This window comes from Gorilla gorilla, chromosome 14 (assembly GCF_029281585.2).
Source record: "Gorilla gorilla gorilla isolate KB3781 chromosome 14, NHGRI_mGorGor1-v2.1_pri, whole genome shotgun sequence".
NCBI lineage: Eukaryota > Metazoa > Chordata > Mammalia > Primates > Hominidae > Gorilla > Gorilla gorilla.
In genome coordinates this window covers 75,314,988-75,337,605 of record NC_073238.2, presented here as the reverse complement: position 1 = coordinate 75,337,605, position 22,618 = coordinate 75,314,988, and the positions used below count along the sequence as shown (strand labels likewise).

Genomic DNA, 22,618 nt, shown 5'->3' with positions numbered 1-22,618 from the left:
ACAAAAGTTGTCTATAACCAAAAACGTTGTCTATAACCAAAAACGTTGTCTATAACCATTCAGAAACAACAAAAGGAGGAGTACTCTGATGTTAGAATAGCATTATTAGCAACAAGACTGTGGTTTTGAATTGCCTCTTCCTGTTAAAAGAACCAAGGGCTTCCTGGAGAAATGTCTGCTTCCATGTCTGGGCCAGAATATGTGCAAGGTGAGCCTGAAATACCTTGTCAAAAAATAAGTCATGACTACTAGAAACATGTCAATAGGGCAAGCCAACTTTATGAGATTTCTAATGGCCAAAGATGGAAAAATTTAGCATCTATAAGGAAAATAATTACCAATGGATTAAAATCAACAAATGTGAATAAATCTATTCACTAATATTTAATTATCAAAAAATAATTGATCACCTTCAGAGGATGGTAAACAAAGAGAAAGAATCAAGCATTTATTCTGCCTTTCCTATATGACTATATCATTGGGTAACCACATAATAGATGAAGGAAAGTATCTGTTTATTTTTAAATTCCGGTAATAATTTTTTAAATAACAGAATACCACTATTTGGTACTGCCCTCCATTCAACGAATTAATGAATCAATATATCGTGTATTAATGTTTGCCAACAAAAACAGACACATGTTTACGTCTCTCCTATAGTCTTGCCAAAATGCCAAAATGAGTCTGATTAACCCTCTGTACGGTGCTGCCATTTTTCAAGAAATAGGAGAAAAGAACAGGATAACTTAGCCAAGAATACACAGTTAACAAAATCCAAACAATAGGAATCTGACAGTTCAGATTGTCTGGGTCTTTAAATGAGTAAATTGTAAGGAAAAAAAAGGGGATAAGATGATGGGCGGAGGGAGGAGATGAGTAGATTAAAAGAAAATCTAAAAACATCAATTTTTAAAATGGAAACAACTAAAATATAATGTATAAGGGCACACTCATGGGTGACAAAACTGAAAAAATAAAATGCAAGGATGCCATTACTATAAAAGTCAGGATGCTGTTTACTCTGATAGGACTGATTATAATGGAAACAAGATTCACCAAGGTGCTTTTGGGGTGGCTGGCAAAGTTCTATCTCTTGGCCTGGGTGGTAGTTATAAAAGTGTTTGCTTTAAGATATTCATTAGCTACAAGCAATATCAAGAAAAGGGAAAATAGAAAGAAAGAAACAACAGATTCATGGCAGTTGGAAGATGGTAGAAGCTGTGTGTAGGTTCTGTCTAAACATCAAAAAAGGCTGAATTAAGATTCTCAGACACTCACTTTTCACCTCCAGTGAAGCTCTAATTGGTACCGAGCTGAAGACAAGCAGCAGGACCTTCGTCGAAAGTGCTTTGTTTCCCTCAAATCTCTATTGTTCAGATTCCTTGTCACAGCGTTTTTGTAGCACTTGGTTATCGTAGTCACTGTAGATCCTATGATCAATAAATAGAAAAACTGTCCTAGGAAAACTATACTTTAAATTGACATAAAGAGAAAAATTAGCCTCAACGTTCCCTCATCTCATGTAAAAAAACAAGAAGCTGGAATTGAGTGTTCCAGAGGATTTTATCTTTTTTATTGGTTTTTTTTTCTTTATACATTCCTAACTTCCGTAACAATAAAATAGCTTTGTCATGGCAATATATTGTTATATATCCTATAACAATACATGAAAGTATAATTTAATGAAATAATAATTTTAAAGCCTGAAGCAACTGCAAATGCTTAACATAGGAGGAAGATGGCAGAGGAGGTAGCTAATTTCTTAAGTGGAATCAAAACCGTGCTATGGGCTGGGTGCTGCGGCTCACGCCTGTAATCCCAGCACTTTGGGAAGCCAAGGCGGGTGGATCACGTGAGGCCAGAAGCTTGAGACCAGCGTCGCCAACATGGTGAAAGCCCGTCTCTACTGAAAATACAAAAAATTAGCCGGAGGTGGTAGTGCACACCTGTAATCCCAGCTACTCGGGAGGCTAAGCCTGGAGAATCGCTTGAACCCAGGAGGTAGAGGTTGCAGTGAGCTGAGATCATGCCACTGCACTCCAGCCGGGGTGACAGAGCAAGACTGTCTCAAAAAAAAAAAAAAAAAAAAATCCTGTGGTTGCCAGCCTTCTGCTGGTGCCCATTGTGTTACCTGGGTACCAAACCTCTTATTGTAGAAGGGAGCAATGGCATGACAGCAACAAGAATGGTCTGTCTACTGTGGTGTGATGGGGTCCCATGCAGTATGTTTCACCATCCTGCCTTCCACTGTGAAGTAATCTAGACATCAGCTGGAGAAAGGAAAGAAAAGGGCATCTACCTCCTCTTTAAGCCATGAAGAATACATACAGAATCTTTAAAAATGTTCAGGTGGTTATTTACTGCAGGTTAAGCAATACAGAGCCTACAAGGGGAGCAGAGATCTAGGGATTCCCTGCAAAGAAGTCACAATCCTACTTATGGCATGGGGCCTGCAAGCTCCCCCTTGATGAAAAGAGACTCCCTCTTCCAGACTTTCCCCTGCCCTCCCACCCACCCCCAGTCATTCACTCCAATCCTATGCCCCCTGTTCTCTTTTAGATGGTCTTCAGACCGGATGTTTAATCAGTCCTTTCTCCCTCTGGGTCCCTCACTGCTTAGGCAGAAGGGGTGCTCTGGATTTTCCACGGTGGTCTGGACTTGGAGGCCACCAAATACCCAAAAAACAACCAAGCAATCCTGTAGTGGGAAAGATAACCCCCTGCTGGCATACCTCCTCAATACTATTTTGCTAAAGGGGCAGCTTTTCCTTTCCTTCACTAATTACAAACCAGTGCTTTATTCTTAACATCTGGGAAAGGAGGCAGGCTAGCCACAGAGCTAATGCAAGGGGAATCAGTGTGTATGTGACTTAATACCAGTTTCGAACTTATCATCTACACATTTCCAGATATAAGCCTGCCACACCTTCTATGTTAAGTCAGTTGCTCAAAAATCATAATGGAAATGTCCAGGAAAACAATGTTAAAGGAGGGGATTATAGAGGGTAAGGATGGGTCTGCTGTGAGGTAAGGCAGGGTTGAGTTTCCAAAATCTGAGATTTAAGAGGCTTAATTTTACCTCAATACTGTGCTAATATAGACCCCGAATCTACCTGGAGACTTATGTATCCACAGACCTGCAGAGATAGGCCAGGGCTCCAGAGTGACTTAAAGACAGAACTGGGATTAATAGCCAGGACTCCCGGATTTAGGTCTTTGGCCTAATCTTCTCAAAATTTTCCCAGTAAAAAGTGCTTTCCTAACAGACTTTCTAAAAAGATGGCCAGGGGGAATGGGTGGCATTTGCTTATTCTTTCACTGAACCAATATCTTTGGAGAACCTCCTGTGTATGAAGCAAATGCAAGGTACTGGCGATACTAAGATAAATAAAGATATGGTCACAAGTCCAAGGTACCAGCAATCCTAAGACACTGCAGGCACATGAGGATGAACATTTGTAAGTGCTATGAGAGAGGAAGGCATGGAGAAGATATGATGGGTGCATTGTAGTGGAGCACCCAAACACTTACGGGCTCAGAAGTAAAAAGAGAGCTTGCTGGAGAAAATAAATTGTGAGCCAGATTTTTTTTTTTTCAAGTGAGAGGAAGGAAAATGGGGTATGGCAGTGAAGAGGCCAAACTCACAAGATGAAAAGGTACTTTGTATGCTCAAGACAACCTTGAGCATTCGGTATTGCTAGAGCATTCCAGCAAGATTTCAGGCTGGAAAGAAAACTTGATCAAATTTGCAATATATTGCTCTAGTGGTTGTGTGGAGAAGGAACAAAACTAGAGTCCATTTTACAAGGTTAGTAGTAACCCAGGCCAGATATTCTATGTGTCAGAACTATAAAAGAGCATGATGGAGAAAAGATACAAAGGAAGACACAAAAGCAAAGGGTGGAAATCAACAGTACTATTTTTGCTCTTCTTTTCTTTGGAGCGTTCCATAAATTGAACTTAAGTGTAAAGTACATTGTATACATTTTATACTGAAGTGTATTACAGGAAAACATTCCATTAATCAATCAATGTGGAAGAGTAATTTTTTTTTAGTTAAAAGAACATGTATTTTCAAATAAAGAGGTCCCTGAAGCTTTGCTCTTACTGTGCTAACATGTTTAAATCTTGATTGTTGTCTGTAGAGTAGGAGGAACTGGATTTAAGTGTTGGCTTAGACACTTTTTCAGCCTGAGTAGCGGATTCCTCATTTACGAATTTAGTCTAATTATTCTTTTATCAAAAAAAATTTAGAGATTCAAATGAGTTGGCAAATAAGAAAACAGTTTCCCTGAAGGGGAGGAAATGTGCCTTATTTATCTTTATATTAACAAAAAGAAAAGCTTCTATTTGAACTTTTTCCAAGTATAGAAACAGGAAAGCATCAAAATTCTTTTTCTGAATCAAGGAAAACTTTTATACTGCTATCTGAGATAATGATTAAGTTGATTAAGTACTATTCTAAGCATGTTTCATGAATTCCCTTTAATCCTCACAATAACAACCAGAATGTGTCAAGGCTGGGATTCAAAACCAGGTTGTCTGGTGCTGGCCTGTGAGATCTTTACCACCAAACTCACAGCCTCTTAATAATTATTTTAATGTGACTGTGAATAAAGTTGATATACAAAATGAGTAACACATATATATAATAACAAGCAATTAGAAACTATAAAAGAAACTATAAAAAGAAAACAGTAAAAAAAGATCAAATGTGTTATAAGCTTAAAAAGAAATTTAGATGAATACTTTTAAATGCACCTGAAGAAACTAAATACCCAAATAAAAGTATAACTTGTTCTAGGGTGAAAAGAAACAATTCTCCCTATGTTTATGTTTATACATATATACTCATAATGTGTATATATGCATATACATGTATATATGTATATATACATGTATATGTGTATATATACGTGTTTATACATACATATACATATGTATACACACATACATATGTGTATATATACATGCATGCATACGTATATGTATTCATGCATATATACATACATGCATATGTATATGTATGTGCATGTTTATGCATGCATACATATGTGTATGTGTGTATACATATGTATATATGTATATAAATGTGTGTATACATACATGAATATGAAACATATATATGAATGTATGTGATCTCTAGAAAAATAGGCTTATTAACTTCTCAAGCTGATTTTTAAAACACCTGTATAAAAATAAATCAGCCAAGAAATTTTTAAATAAAAGGAATGTCTACAATATGACAGCAAAACATGTTTAAATCCACAGTAAATTTAAATCTGCAGTAATAAATTGTAAAAATACAGATCTATGGACTAACTAGAAATAAACTCAAGTACGTATAGGAATTCTTTATATCAAAAAGGTGACATTTTATAAGAATGGAGGAAAACAAATTATTCACTAAATGATGCTGGGATAATTGAATAGCCATAAAGAAAACTGCAATTGAATTATCTTACCCTTTTTACAACAAAATTGCAAATAACACAAAGATTTAATTGTACAAAGAAAATACAGATAGAGATGTCTTATAATCTCAGTGAAAAAAAAGACTTTTTCTTAACCTGACCCAAAAAAGAAAAACAGGCATTCTTATGAGAATCATCAATTCAACCACAATTTTTAAGAATTTAATTCATAGAAAAAAAACACTATAATTAAAATCAAAAGACAAATGAAAAACTGGCCAAAACAAAAATATTACATATAGGTAAATGATTAATTTTCTTAATACATAAATCTTTAAATGGAAAAGAAAATATTGAATAATATCCCAAAAAAACAGTAAGCAAAAGATATGAACTATCACTAAAAAGACAGAAAAGCTGCAATAAATTTACATATATGTAGACATTTTAACATTGTCAGGAGCTCAGCTCAGCTGCCAGATGTCAGGGTAGCCAATGAAAACAATAAGCCAAAATGAAAGTTACAGTGAAGCTTTTAATTACTTCCTGCAAAGAGACTAAGCCAGAGAAAACATTGGCTCCTCCTGGCTCATTTCCTTCCATGGAACAGTGTCAGTAGAGGAAAGTGGATCAGCACAGAGGAAGCCCCCAAAAAAAGGCTCCTGCAGCTTTATGGACTCAGAGCTAAAGGAGGGCAATGATGAAGTATGGAAAAGTACTGGGTACTGTAGTACTGAGTCAGAGTGGAGAAAAGTGTCTTCAAATCTCCCCATACCCCACTTGCCCAAAAGGAGATATCAACAGAGACATGTGAGGAATGTCTCAGCGAAACCCCCAGATAAAGAGGCTTCTGAATGAAAGAGCCTGAGCTAGAAAGGCAGCTTTGCATAAGCGCATGGTAGGCCAAGGGTTCCTAGGTCCTTAACTGCAAGTCCTCACAGAGGCTGCTGTGCAGGGGCTGTGCACTAAGTCTGTGTGGGGAGGGCAGCTTCCTCCAGGAGGCCTGCCAGGCAAAGCCTTTTGAATTGCCTATGGTCAGGTCTGAAAAATCACACAAAGGTTTTTTAGCAGGAGCCAGACTCCTCAAAGATCTATTGTATTAAGAGAAAAAATTAAGACTATCAAATTCCGTTTTTACTTACAATTTAGCAAAAATCAAAAAAGCTGAAAACCTGTGTGTGGTGTGAGTGTAGGGAAATATGTATACTTTGTTCGTAGGTGTATAAATGGTACTTTTTGTTGTAAAAAATGATCTCATGTTAAGGAAATTTGAAAATGTCTATCAAAAGTAATTATATATATACCATTTATCCAAGCAATTTTAATTCTAAAAATTTGTCTTCATGTACTTTCACATGTGTGAAAATTATTTGTCTTCTTATACTCAACGTGTGAAAATGCAAATTTTGGGGGATATTCTCTGTATTACAGATTATAATGGGGGAAAGATAGAAACAAAATAATAGTCATGATAAGAGTAGTTAATTATGATTTCTATAATTGAGTAATAAATAGCTGTCAAGAAACAGCCTTATGTGTACAACAGTCCCCACTTGTCCAGTTTTGCTTTCTGCAGATTCAGCTACCCCTAGCCAACCATGATCTGAAAACATTACATAGAAAATTGCAGAAATAAACAATTCATAATTCTTAAATCACAAAGCATTCTGAGTAGCATTGTGAAATCTTGCATGGTCCCTCTTCCACCCAGGACATGAATCATCCCTTTGTCCAGAGTACCCATGCTGTTAATGCTCCCTGCCCACTAGTCACTTAGAAACCCTCTGGGCTATCAAATCAACTGCCTTGATATTACAGTGCTTGGTTCAAGTAAGCCTTATTTTACTTAATAATGGCACCAAAGTGCAAGAGTAGGAATACTGGCTAATCGGATGTGCCGAAAAGAAGTCATAGTGCTTCCTTTCAGTAAAAAGGTGAAAGCCCTCAACTTAAGAAAAAAAATCACATGCTGCAGTTGCTAAGATACATGGTAAGAACAAATCTATGACATTGTGAAGAAAGAAAAAGAAATTTGTGCATAACACATACAGTATTCTGTACTATCCACGGTTTCAGGCATCCACTGGGAGTCTTGGAACTTACCCTAGTGGATAAGGAAAGTCAACCGTACTAGGATTGAACAATCACCACTAAATATTCTTAAGGCGAAAAGAAACAAAGTGGAGCACAGTGCATGTAATATACTGCATTGTGTAAAGAAAGGATGTTGCAGAGTGTGGTTAAGCCCAGCTCTGGTAAGACGACTCGGGTTCACTTCCAGGCTCTGCCACTTTCAAGCAGATCTTTAGCAAAGAAATTTTTTGGCTACTCAGTTTACTCACCTGTAAAGTGAGTATCATAGCAGTGTCTGGTCATAGAGCTGCTGTAGAAATTAAATAAGCCTGCTAGTTGTCTTCTTCCTGGCACACCCTTGGCCACATTTGCCAGCCTTCCTTATGGGAAGATGTGGAGTGTGAACGAATTCTGGCCGATGATTGGCAAGCCAGGCCCATAAAAGCTGCTCAGCTGCCATCTTCTATGCTATTTCTCCTTTTTCCAGCTAGATACTGATGGCCAGCGTGGTCTTGGAAGCCACATCCTAAGGATGGCAAGGCCCCCATCAGTCATGCACTCAACTGACTCACTGGGGTGCCAGAGCACCCCCTCATTTATAAAAATAAAATATTTTTACAATTTATTCAAACTTTTATTTTAGATACAGAGGGTACATATACAGATTTGTTAGATGGGAGTATTGCATAATGTTGAGGTTTGGAGTATGGATCCCATCACTCAAGTAGTAAGCATAGTACCTAATACGTAGTTTTTTGACCCATCCCCGCCTGCACCCTTTAGAGGTACACAGTGTCAGTTGTTCCCACATTTATGTCCATGTGTGCTCAGTGATTAGCTCCCACTTATAAGTGAGAACGTCCAGTGTTTGGTTTTCTGTTCCTGCGATACTATCTCACACCAGCCAGAAGGGCTGTTAATAAAAAGTCAAAAAACAACAGATGCTGATGAGGCTATGGAGAAAAGGGAATTCTTAAATACATCCTCTCCTAATTGCCATTGCTGCTCACAATTCAGGGACATAATCCCACTGAGGTCTTGGAAATACAGTTCATCCATATACTCTAGGAAGTTAAACGACTTGATGAACCCACACGTGTGCTTCCCCGTGATGTCCCGAGAACTCTGACACTCCTGAGGAAACAGGCTGAGGGTGCTTTCTTGGTCATTTGCCATATTACAATGCCTCCTTTAACCATAAGCATGCAGATTAGAATCTGTCTCTAGAAAAGCTTGACATAGCAAGGCTTAGGCCATTCCAGATCCACTAGATAATTGATAGAAGATACAACAAATAAAAAGAATTAGAGCTTATCAATTCTTTCATCCTGATATCTTACACTGTGTCAGAAGAGCTTTTTGTGGGCTGCTTTAATATTTGTATTCTAGAGTTAAGAAAGCTCACCTCTCAGCACTCCAAATGAGAAAGTTAAAGCTTCAGTAGTCATTGTTACTGGCAATTTTCTCAGGTACAAAAAAGGAAGGCAGGTCACCTCAAGGGAGAAGCAGTGACCAAGTTATTTTGACAGCACTTACCCATGGATACGCCTTTTTTTGCCTAACTCTTTCAGGACTTTGAAAATCAGAGAGGTCAGGAATCTCTGCTTGGACAGAAACTTCACTGGGGGCTAAGAATTAATAAGGGTATTATCAATTGATTTATTAATATTATCTTTAAAGAAAAGATCTTGGGCTGAAAAATTATTTTGATGTTTCTCTTATTTGCTAACTTTTTTTAAAACCATTTATTAATTTGGGTCCTCTCAATAAAGGGGGTGGGGTAGTATTCTCTGATCTTTATATGAATTCCTTTGAAATAATGTATTAACTATTTTTAAAAATTAATTAGCTTCTCTTTCTAAAAATGAATGCACCAGACCAAAAACTAAATGTCAGTATTGATGGTTAGACCCTACTTCACTCTCTCTACCTCCAGGCAGACTATTTATGGTTCTCCTCTCCCACACTCCCCTGCCCCGCTGCAGTAGATAGGACAAGGTGACTAGTTTTTGCCAAAGGGCTGTGAGCAGAAGCAAAGTGTGTCATTTTCAGACCAAAGCATTTGGGAGCCAGTGCCCAGCTCTCTCTTTTCCTGTCATGGTGACCTGGAAGCCTCCTGTTTTCCATGGCAGAGCTACAAGCTGCCAGAGGCCTGAAACTTGCAGTCGCCATTTGGAAAGGAGCTGCCGTTTGAGAGTCACCACTGGACCATTCTGCATGACTGAGAAATAACCTTTATGTGTTAAGACACTGAAATTTAGAGGTTGGTTTGTTACCAAACACAGCCTAGCCTAAACTGACTAAACTACTTCCAATTCTCTAATACATCTAAAGGACCTATTCCAATGTAATTCAATCAACAACACATGTTAAATAGCTACAATATATAAACACAATAGGTAGATAGAAAACAAGTATTTGCTTGCATAAAGTAGGTACTCCATAGAAGAACTAAAAGTCAGACGTGGGTAGAATAAAAAAATAAATAATACATTGTCTCTCCAGAATATTTCCTAAGCTAGTTTGAAGACACCTTTATTTTACTTTAGCAAATGCCTACTGAATGTCTATTAAGTACAAAGCATCTGCTGGGCAGAAAGCTGCAAAGATGGATAAGAAAATCCCTGATCTTGAAAGGTCTGTCAGACCAGTGAAGAAGACAGACAAGCTCACAGGTGATTACAGGACCCTGTGTAGGGTCAAGGCAGAAGAAAGTGTGAGTTGCCATGGAAGCACAGAGGGCTATCTGGCTCAGACTAGGAGAATCATGGAAGTCTTCTTCACGGAAGTAATTCCTAAGATGCAATAGCTAGACTGATTCTCGTTCTTTTCTTTTTACAGAGGAAGACAGCTATCAAATCTAGATGCTGCTTTGCTATTCCGTTGGAACTTTATATGTGTAAAGTAGTTGGCTCTTGAAGAAAATAAAATCAAAATGGAATTTCAGTTTGCTTTAAGCAAACAAAGATAGACATAAAACTCTTAACTCTTGCTGTGAATCCCAAACCATTGAGAGTCCCACCCTTGTTATGCATTTGCCCTAAATATAATCTTCCTCTGCACATTTATATAATAAACTTCTAAAGCACACGTGTATATTCTATATTTCTGTTCCTTTCTATAGGTTATATGCCCATATCAACATGGCTTAGAATGCCAGTTGTATTTAGAATGTATGGTCCAACAATTTAGTAAACTAGTCAAGAATTTGGATTTTGAAACCAGCTTTCCAAATCCTGGCTCTGGCCATAACTAGCTGATCGACCATAGATAGATTACTAAACTCAGAATGCATCTGTTTCTTCACCAGTGGAGATGAGATGATAATGGAACCTACCTCAAAGAACTGTTATGAGAATTAAATGAATTTATATATATATATATATATATATATATAAAATCAACCTAGAATAGTAAATGTTTGATGAATTAGCTAATATTAATCAGAGTTTGTTGTTAACTCTGTAGAAGTGTTTTCATTTGGAATTTATAATTCTGTCCTAAAATATGATACTTAATTTTGTATGGAAAGAAAGCAATATGTTTGAGAAATTATAAGACTTTAAAGACAGTGGTTATTTAATAATATTAATAAACTAAAAAACAACAATTCCCCAGCAGGTTCATGAAAGAAGGCATTCTGAATGGAGGTGAGTAGCTATGGTACTGAACAAAGGCACTCCACTGAGTGCCCCAGTGTCCCCTTTGTAAAAGAGAGTATCTATTTTGCCTATTTAAATAAAAGGTCTGTTGAGAAGAATATGAATATTAAATCCTATCAATTTCATGTGTCTGTGAGGTGCCATCTCTGGAACATGGTCTTTTATACCTCAATAAGAAACATTGACTGAAAAACCCTGAGGTTAGGAAGTCATATGAAGCAGTCTCCTCACTCTAGTCAAATTCATCTGAATTGTTTTATTTTACAGATAATACAACTGAATTCCAGATATATTAGTGTTAACTAAAATTAAGAGTTGTAGCAAGGATTAGAACTCAAAATTCCTGACTCCTGGTAAAATGGACTTACTGGGCTTTAACTTCAACCATACAGCACTTAGTATTACAAAGTGTAACATCCCACTATTTTCTAAACTGAAAATAGATCAGTTGAGTGACTATAATCTTTGAAATCAATAAATTTTAAACATTGTTCTGGTCCTGATTTGCTCTATTCTAACCTCCAAGTCATTTGTCATGTTAGGATTTCTCACACTCTAACAACAATAAAATCAAAGCACTTTAGTTCTACCTACTTCTTGGGAAGGCAATAATATTTGTAAAGTTCTTTGAAATGGCAAGAACAAGAAAAAAAATATCTGATTCAATGTTCTCTTCCTATTTCAATATCAAAGCCCAGTGCTGCAAGTTAAGGATAGAATGAAATCACTTGAAATCAAATGGTTGATAAAATTTCCCAAAGCTCAGCTGTATCTCATTATATCAGATCCTTTAGTTACTAGGGTATGCAACTATTACACAAAAAGTTTACACTGTCTGTTCAGAAGTAGGTTGACATTCTTCCCTTCACTCTGCATTACCTCATACATTTAATTTTTAATATTGTTCTAAACCTTCTTAGATTTCATGATGTGTGTGTGTGTGTGTGTGCATGCGTGTGTGTGTGTATGTGTGTATGCAATGCTCAAAGTGAGAGCTCACAGAATGTGAAAAACTCACTCTTCTTTACATAGAGAGAATTCTGTTTCCTTGGTCTTTTGTAAATGTACTTTTTCCAAAAGTTCTTTTTTGCTTCACTTAAACAAAAATAAAAATCTGACATCAGGATTGTGGGTAATAATGGGAGGTAAGTGATACAAGCATATTAAAGCAAAGTCCTTCATTTGAAAGACTGATCCATCCAATTCTTAAGTGTTTGTTGCTTTTCACTGCAGAATCTGGAGGACTTACACAGTACTTCTCTAGGTACCAACCACAAAGCTTCCATGGATTTATAGGAATTTTATCTTCTACCCTGGCCCTAATGAAACGGCACCCAGCTATCAAATGTAGAAATATAGAAGCCAACACCATCAATCTCAGGTTTCAAGAGCTCCACATTTTTCTTTGATTTATGTCTAATTCATCTCTGAAATATAGGATCAATAATCGAATTAATCCATTATTTCAAACATATCCAGAATAAGGTGGGAGGAAACTGACACTACAGCAGAGAACAGTTTAGGACTCACATAAAAGCTCTTGAATTTGACAAACAGACACACCTTGCTTTTCATACTTCAAATAATTCAGAGCTGTGGGAGCACACAAAATAGAAGTTGGAAGTTTATAAAAAGAGATGCTGAACAGGAGGCTGTGCACACTGTAAGAGTAAAAGCTTGAAAAATGTGAATGCATATAAATAACTTTAAACTTTAATCTGCTGAATATTTTGAGCAAGAGATCAACATAATAAGGTACGTGTTTTAGGAGCAGATTATGCATTGGAGTCAGAAAGATTAGTCAGGAAACTAATATATGAATTTGGGAGAAGTTAATGAAGCCTGAGTCAGATCAATGACAGTGACCAGAAAGGATTAATTCAAGAGACAGTCAAGAGGTATATTTGAGAGAGAGAGAGTTAGAGGGCAGATGGAAGAATCTCAAATCCCCAGAAATTTGGTTTCAATTTACTATCAGACCAGACAATTTGCTGGAGACACATTATTCGGAGAGAGAATAATTGCATGATAAGAATAAAGAAGGAAAATTGGGTCCTTCTTTCCAGATGGTGGATTAGAGGTTTTTAGCATGCCTCTACCACTTGGAAATAGCAAAATAGTGCATAAAATCAAATCTGTGAGCTTTAATTTAATAAGGAAAACGGGAATCTACCACAATCATGAAGGACATCTTAAGTCCTGCAGCGGAGAATGGCAAATAGCCCCTGTGATGGCAACTAGCTGAAAAGAGTGAAGCTCCAGTATGCAAGGGAGGCAGAGAGCCTCCCTTGGTGACTCACCTTTCCACTGAGGATCTGAGAAGTCCAGGCTGAGGGACAGCACTTTGTTTCTCCCAAGCCCTTGAGCTAACTTGGGGAGACACTTGGAGATGCTGTAAGGGAAAGACACCAGGAATAGCTGCAGGCATTTTCCCAGACGCAGAACACTGCATTAAAAATGTAGGATGCCATTTTTAATCTGGGCATATACAAAGACCTCCATTGTTTGGTAACCTGGCAGTGTGGCTGCAGGGGCATTTTAATCTTGGGCCAGAGATTGGAGCATCTGCTCTGGAGCAAGGTAGGGACCTCCACAGTCAGAACTGTGGAAAGTGCCTGAGCAGTAGCTACACCGGAACTGTGTTCTCAACCACTGTAGGCCTGGAGCAGGAGGAGAGCTGCTACAGCTGCAGTTTCCCCTGGATGACAAGACTTACAGCCAGCACCAGCTTAGCAACCTGGAACTGATCTTCATGTGTCATTTCTGGGTGCCCCAGCCTGCTCCTCTGAGATTATTGTGTAGCAGGGTCATCTCTTCTCCACCCTCAGGCAGAAAACCAGGTGTTCAGAGGACCTGCTTGCCCAGACCAGCAGCCTGAGCCACACCACCCATCATGGACATAGACCAGGGTGCAGCAGGGCTCTTCTGCTCCATAACCAGGCAGATCTCCAGGTCAAAGCACCCCCTCACCTGGATCAGCAACCTGAGCCACCCAACCCTTCCTGTGCATAGATCATGGTACACTGGGACCCTCTCTGCTCCACACGGAGGCAGATCACCAGGCATGTGGACAACCACTCACATGGAATAGTGGCCTGAATCACCCTATCTTTCCTGTACAGAGATCCTTTACAGGGGGCACCTCTCCATTTCATGCCAGGCAGATAGATCTCCAGGCATTCAAAGCACCCACCCACCTAGATCAGCAAGCTGTGCTGCCCCACCCTTTCTGGGCATAGATTGTAGTGCAGATATCCCTCTCTGCTCCACACCAGGGGAGATCTTCAAGCATTCAAAGTACCTGCTTGCCCAGATTGGCAGCCTAAGCCACCCCATCATTCCTGTGCAGAGATCTGGGTGCAGGGGGGGCCTTCTCTGCTCCATGCTCAGGCAGATTTCCAGGCATTTGGAGCAACCACTCACCTGGAACAGCAGCCTCAGCTGTCCCACCTTTCTTGTGCAGAGATCCTGGTGCCAGGGGGCACCTCTCCACTACATGGCCCGGCAGATTTTCAGGCATCTGGAGCACCCACTCTCCTAGATTAGGAGTTTAGGCCATCCCCCATCCCCATGCAAAGAACTTAAAGCTGAGGAAGTTCCCCAGCTCCACACCTAGGCATACCTCTGGGTGCTTGGTGGCTGCCCACTGGATTCTCCCTCAGTGCTGGGGCTGGTGCTTGCCATCAGGGAACCTGTAGCAAACCTGCCCAGACTAGATCTGCTCATCTGCCCCACTATACCCCAGGACTGAGGATGGAGTTCAGACAACTGTGCACTTCATGAATCAGCCCATTGCCTGAGGCAACAGAGAGCTTCTCCCAGTAAATAAGGATCAAGTATATCCCAGCCACATTGGCCATGGCCAGCTCTTACCCATAAGAACCATGCATCCACTGGTTTATAGGTCGAACTGCATACCCCAATAAAAACCTACTGACAGAAGTGCATAGGGCTATGGAAGCAAAGCCAAAAGACCCTACTTAACATTAAAGTCACACACACTAGGTAGGGAGGGAGAAAGGAAAGAAAATAACAATTTTATAGGGAAAGAAAGAAAAACAAAAATCCTACCTGCACAAAAATCTTTTTTTTTTAATCCTACCTGCAAAAAAAATCTTTTTTTTCTTAAATCAGAAGTGCCAGCATCTCCAGATGAGAAAGAACCAGTGCAAGAATTCTGGCACTATGAAAAATATGAACGTAATGATACCAAAGGATCACACTAGCTTTCCAGCAATGGTCCCTAACCAAAATGGAAACTCAGAAATGACAGATAAAGAGTGAAAATCATGGATTGCAAGGAATCTCAATGAGATCCAAGAGAAAACTGAAAATCATCACAAAAAAACTTTGAAAGCAATCCAGGAAATGAAGGAAGAGATACATATCTTTAAAATAAATCAATCAGAGCTTCTAGAATTAATACATTCAGGTAATTTCAAAATTCAATTGAAAGTTTTATCAATAGACTGAACCATGCAAAATAAAAATTTTTTAGAGCTTGAACAACAATCTTTCAAACTAAACTAGTCAGATAAAACTAAAGAAAAGGACATTAACAAATAAAAAACATCTTCAAGAAATATGGAATTATGTAAACTGACCAAAACTGCAAATTATTGACATTCCTGAGAGAGATGAAGAAAAAAAAAAAAACCTGGAAAACACACTTGAGGAACAACTTTTTTTTTAATTCCTAATCTTGATAGAGAAGTAGACAGCCAGATACAAGAAATCCAGAGAACACCTGAAAGATACTATAGAAAATGAACATCACAAATACATGTCATCCCCATGCTGTTTAAAGGCAATGCTAAGGGCTGGGCATGGTGGCTTATGCCTGTCATCCCAGCACTTTGGGATGCCGAGGCAGGTGTATTACTTTAGGTCAGGAGTTCAAGACCAGCCTGGCCAACATGATGAAACCCTGTCTCTACTAAAAGCACAAAAATTACCCAGGCATGGTGGCAGGCGCCTATAATCCCAGCTACTCGGGAGGCTGAGGAGAATCTCTTGAACCCGGGAGGTGGAGGTTGCAGTGAACCGAGATGGCACCACTGCACTCTAGCCTGAGTGACAGGGCAAGACTTCATCTCAAAAAAAAAAAAAAAAAAAAAAAAAAGGCAATGCTAAAGGAAAAAATCTTAAAAGCAGCTACAGAGAAAGGTCACATTACATACAAAGAAAGCTCCACTGGGCTAATAGCTGACCTCTTAGCAGAAACCTTACAAACCAGGATAGACTGGGGGTCAATTATCAGCATTCTTAAAAAAAAAAATTTCAACCAAGAATTTCATATCCCATCAAACTAAGCTTCATAAGTAAAGGGGAAATAAAATCTTTTCAAGGCAAGCAAGCACTAAGGGAATTCATTATCACTAGACCAGCCTTATAAGAGATCCTTAAGTGGTTCTACACATGGAAATGAAAGAACAATACCTGCTACTACAAAAACATACTTAAAGTACATAGCCCACACCCCCTATGAAGCAACCACACAATAGAAACAACAAAGCAACCACCTAGCAACTGCACGATAGGCTCAAAACCTCACATATCAATATTAACCTTGAAAGTAAATAATCTAAATGCCTCACTTAAAAGGCACAGAGTGGGAAGGTGGGGAAAAAAAAAAAGACCTATCTATCTTCTGTCTTCAAGAGACCTGTTTCACACGTAATGACACCCACAAGCTCAAAGTAAAGGGTTGGAAAAAGATCTGCCATGTAAACAGAAAACATAAAAAGAGCAAGGGTCACTATTCTTATATTGGATAAAACAGACTTTATACCAACAAAGTAAAAAAGGACAAAGAAATATCATGTAATTATGTAATGCTAAAGGGTTCAATTCATCAAGAAGACTTACTATCATATATATGCACCCAACACTGGAGAATCCAGATTTGTAAAACAAATACTTCTAAATCTACAAAAATAAGTAGACAGCCACACAATAATAGTGGGGGACTTCAACACCCCAGTGGCAGTGTTAGGCAGATCATCAAGGCAGAAAACCAAGAAATTATGACCTTAAATTTGACAAATTGGACCTAATAAATATCTACAGAACACTCCGCCCATCAACAACAGAATATACATTCTTCTCATCTGCACCAGAACATATTCCAAGATCAACCACATGCTCTGCCATAAAGCAAATCTCAAATTCCAAAAACAAATTGAAATCATATCTACCATACTCTCAGGCCACAGTGGAATAAAAACAAAAATAAATAAATACTAAGAGGATCCCTCAAAACCACAAAATTACATGGAAATGAAACAGCTTGTCCTAAATAACTTTTGAGTAAACAACAAAATTAAGTCAGATATCAAAAACTTATTTGAAATAAGTGAAAACAGAGACACAACGTAACAAAATCTCTGGGATGCAGCAAAGGCAGTGTTAGGAGGAAAGTTTATAGGACTAAATGCCTACATCAAAAAGTTAGAAAAATCTCAGATTAATGATCCAACATCACACCTAGAGGAACTAGAAAAACAAGAACAAACTAGCCCCAGGGCTAGCAGAATCAAAAAAAAGGATAATTAAAATCAGAAAAGAACTGAACAAAATTGAGACCCAAAAATCCATATAAATAATCGACAAAGCCAAAAGCTGGTTCTTTGAAAGGATAAACAAGATTAATAGACCACTAGCTAGATTAACAAAGAAAAAATGATCCAAATAATCACAATCAGAAATGACAAGGTAATATTACAACCAATTCCACAGAAATACAAAAGATTCTCAGAGACTATTATGATCACACTTAAAAGGCACAGAATGGGAAGGTGGATATAAACTATGCATATAAACTAGAAAATCTGGAGGAAATAAATAAATTCCTGAAAACACAATCTCCCAAGATTAAATCAGGAAAAAATTAAAACCCCGAACAGACCAATATTGAGTTCCAAGATTGAATCCATAATAAATAAATAAATGAAACTACCAATCAAAAAATAAACTCCTGGACCAGATGGTTTCACAGCCAAATTCTACCAGACATGCAAAGAAGAGTTGGTACCAATTCTACTGAAACTATTAAAAAAAAAATTTGAGGAGGAGAGATTCGTCAACTCATTCTATGAAGCTTGCATCACCCAAGTGACAAAACACAGGAAAAAAGAAAACCCTAATAAACATAGACACAAAAACTCCTAAACAAAATACTAGCAAACCAAATCCAGCAGCACATCAAAGTGTTAATTCACATGACCAAGTAGGCTTAATTCCTGGGATACAAGGCAATTAGTAAATGTGACTCACCACATAAACAGTATTAACAACAAAAATGATATGATCATCTCAATAGACATAGAAAAAGCTTCCAATGAAATACAACATCACTTTATAATTAAAAAAAAAAACCCACAAGAAACTAGGCATTGAAGGAACATACCTCAAAATAATAAGAGCTGTCTATGACAAACTCTCAGCCAGCACCATACTGAAAAGGCAAAAACTGGAAGCATTCCTTTTGAGAACTGAAACAGGACAAGGATACCTACTCTTCTTACTCCTATTCAACATAGTACTGGAGATGCTAGCCAGACCAGTCAGGCAAGATAAAGAGATAAAAGAAATTCTAAGATGTTAAACCATCTCCCTTTACTGACGATATGATTCTATACCTAGAAAACCCTACAGCCTCCACCAAAGGCTCCTGATCTCAGTAAAGTTTCAGGATATAACGTAAGTGTAAAAAAAATCAGTATCATTTCTATACACCACGTGAACATTATGTTCAAGCTAACAGGCAAATCAAGAATGCAATGGTGCAGCCATAAAAAATGATGAGTTCATGTCCTTTGTAGGGACATGGATGAAATTGGAAACCATCATTCTCAGTAAACTATCGCAAGAACAAAAAACCAAACACCACATATTCTCACTCATAGGTGGGAATTGAACAATGAGATCACATGGACACAGGAAGGGGAATATCACACTCTGGGGACTGTTGTGGGGTGGGGGGAGGGGGGAGGGATAGCATTGGGAGATATACCTAATGCTAGATGACGAGTTAGTGGGTGCAGCGCACCAGCATGGCACATGTATACATATGTAACTAACCTGCACAATGTGCACATGTACCCTAAAACTTAAAGTATAATAAAAAAAAAAAAAAGAAAAATCATGATCAGCCAAGGCACTTGCTAAACGCAAAGGGAGTACAGAATGCGTAGAAGAAGGTAGTCATCAATAACAGCTATGACCACATGACCAGTTGTAGAAATGAAGACTGTAATTGTCATGAGTATTTCCTCCTTATTTTGTTAAAAATATGTTTGTGCATGTATACGCCTGTACTAAGGAAAATCTTCATTTTATTTCTTTTCTTTTTCCTTTATCATGTAACATAAAATTTATTGACTTCAAAAAAAAAAAGAATGCAATGGCACTTACAGTAGCCTCAAAAAATAAAATAAAATACCTAAGAATACACCTAACCAAGGAGGTGAAAGATCTTTACAAGAACTACAAAACACTGTTCAAAGAAATCATAGATGACAGAAACAAATGGAAAAACATCCCATATTCATGAATTGCAAAAAATCAGTATCATATCAAAATATCATTAAATAAATATCATATCAAAATATCATATCAAATCAATGTTGCATCAAAATCATATCAAAATGGCCATACTGCCCAAGGCAATCTACAGATTCATTGCTATTCCAACCACTTACCAACTTAATTTTTCACAAAACTAGAAAAAACTATTTTAAAATGCATATAAAACAAACCAAAAAAAGCCTAAATAGCCAAGGCAATTTTAAGCAAAAAGGACAAAGCTGGTGGCATCACATTACCTGAAATAAAACTATACTATAAGACTATTGCAACAAAAAGAGCATGGCACTGGTACAAAAGCACACACATAGACCAATGAAAAATAATAGAAAACCCAGAAATAAAGCCACACACCTACAGCCACCTGATCTTCGACAAATCTGACAAAAATAAGCAGCAGGGAAAGGACTGCCTATTCAATAAATGGTGCTGGGATAGTTGGCAAGCCATATGCAGAATGAAACTGGACTCCTATCTTTCACCATATATAAAATTTTACTCAAGATGGATTAAAGATTTAAACACAAGACATCAAACTATAAGAATCCTGGAAGAAAACCTAGGAAATGGATATAAGCCTTAGGGAAGAATTTATGACTAAGTCCAAAAAAGAAATTGCAACAAAAACAAAAATTGACAAGTGAAACCTAATTAAAGAGCTTCTGCACAGCAAAAGAGACTATCAACAGAGTAAACAGATAACCTATAAAATTGGAGAAAATATTTGCAAACTATGCATCTGACAAAAGTCTAACATCCACAATCTATAATGAACTTAAAAAAATTCAACAAGCAGAAAACAACCCCCTTTAAAAATGGGTAAAAGACATGAACGCACACTTCTTGAAAGAAGACATATATGTGGCCAAGAAACATGGTAAAATGCCTATCATCACTAATAATCAGAGAAATTCAAATCAAATCCACAATGAGATGCCATCTCATACTAGTTGGAATGGCTATTATAAAAAAGACAAAAAACAACAGATGTTGGTGAGGCTGCAGAGAAAATGAAACCTTTATACGCTGTTGGTGGGAATGTAAATTAGTTCAGCCACTATGGAAAACAGGAGATTTTCAAAGAACTTAAAACAGAGCTACAACTTGACCCTGGAAAAGAAAATAAATTGTTCTACAAAAAAACACACGCATTCGTATGTTCACTACAGCACTATTCACCATACCCAAGACATAGGAATTAACCTGGGTGCCAGTCAATGGTGGACTGAATAAAGGAAATGTGGTATATATGCACCATGAAATACTATGCAGCCATAAAAAATGAAATCATGATTGGGTGCCGTGGCTCACACCTGTAATCCCAGCACTTTGGGAGTCTGAGGCAGGTGGATCACGAGGTCAGGAGTTCAAGACCAGCCTGGCCAAAATGGTGAAACCCTGTCTCTACTAAAAATACAAAAATTAGCCGGGCATGGTGGCGGGCACCTGTAATCCCAGCTATTCGGGAATCTGAGGCAGAGAATTGCTTGAACCTGGGAGGCAGAGGTTGCAGTGAGCTGAGATCGTGCCACTACCCTCCAGCCTGAGTGACAGAGCAAGACTCCATCTCAAAAAACAAAAAAAGAAAAGTAAAGAAAAAAATGTAATCATGTTCTTTGCAGCACCTTAGTTGTAGCTGGAGGCCATCATCCAAAGTGAATAACTATGAGAACAGAAAACCAAATACCACATGTTCTCACTTGTAAGTGGTAGCTAAGCATTGAGTACTCATGGACATAAAGATGGCAAAAATAGACACTGGGGACTACTAGAGGGAGGGAGGAAGAGGGGCAACTATTAGGTACTATGCTCAGTACATGGCTGATAGACTTAATTATACCCCAAACCTCAGCATCATACAATATACCCAGGTAACAAACCTGCCCATGTACCCCCTGAATCTAAAAAGTTTGAAAATATTTTTTTTTTAAAAAAAAGCATAGGCCGGGCGCGGTGGCTCACACCTGTAATCCCACAACTTTGGGAGCCTGAGGCGGGTGGATCACGAGGTCAGGAGATCAAGACCATCTTGGCTAACACGGTGAAACCCCGTCTCTACTAAAAATACAAAAAAAAATTAGCTGGCGTGATACCGGGCGCCTGTAGTCCCAGCTACTCGGGAGGCTGAGGCAGGAGAATGGCATGAACCCAGGAGGCAGAGCTTGCAGTGAGCCGAGATCGCGTCACTGCACTCCAGCCTGGGCAACAGAGCAAGACTCCATCTAAAAAAAAAAGCATAAAGAAAATGTACTGTACATCTTCTATGTGCCAAGCAGTGTATTAGGAGCTAGTATTACAAGGTTAAACAAAATTGCACCATCAAACAGGTGAATAAACTGTGGTACATTTGGCAATGGAATACTATTCATCATTACAAATAAATGAGCTATCAAGCCATGAAAAGACATGGAGAAACTTTAAACACATATTATTAAGTGGAAGAAGACAATCTGAAAAGGCTACTTGCTATGTGATTCCAAGTATATGACATTCTGAAAAAGGCAAAACTACGACGACAGTAAAAAAGATCAGTGGTAAGGCATATATGGGAAATCTCTGTACCTTCTGCTCAATTTTGCTGTGAATGTAAAACTGCTCTAAAACACAAAATCTATTTTAAAATGGATTCCCAACTTAAAAATGTAAAAATAAAAAAAGATCAATGGTTGTCAGGGTGGAGGGGAGAGAGGGATGACTAGGCAGGGCACAGAGAATTTTTATTTTTATTTCTTTCCAACTTCTATTTTAGGTTCAGGGAATACATGTGTCAGTCTGTTGCATGTCGCGGGATTTGGTGTACAGATAATTTTGTGACCCAGGTAATCAGCATAATACCCAATAGATAGTTTTCAACCCCTGCCTCCCTCTCTCCATCCCCCATGGC

The 22,618-nt window shown here is 38.1% G+C and overlaps 1 long non-coding RNA gene across 3 annotated transcripts in view; it reads right to left on the bottom strand.

Annotated features, from left to right (window-relative positions):
• The window catches only part of LOC109029325 (uncharacterized), a 110,540-nt gene that overhangs the window by 39,769 nt on the left and 48,153 nt on the right, over positions 1–22,618 (bottom strand). For all 3 annotated transcript variants that reach the window (XR_008670886.2, XR_008670889.2, XR_002008382.4), the window contains exon 2: positions 1,279–1,430. This is a non-coding gene — a long non-coding RNA (uncharacterized lncRNA). The remainder of the gene's footprint in view (positions 1–1,278; positions 1,431–22,618) is intronic.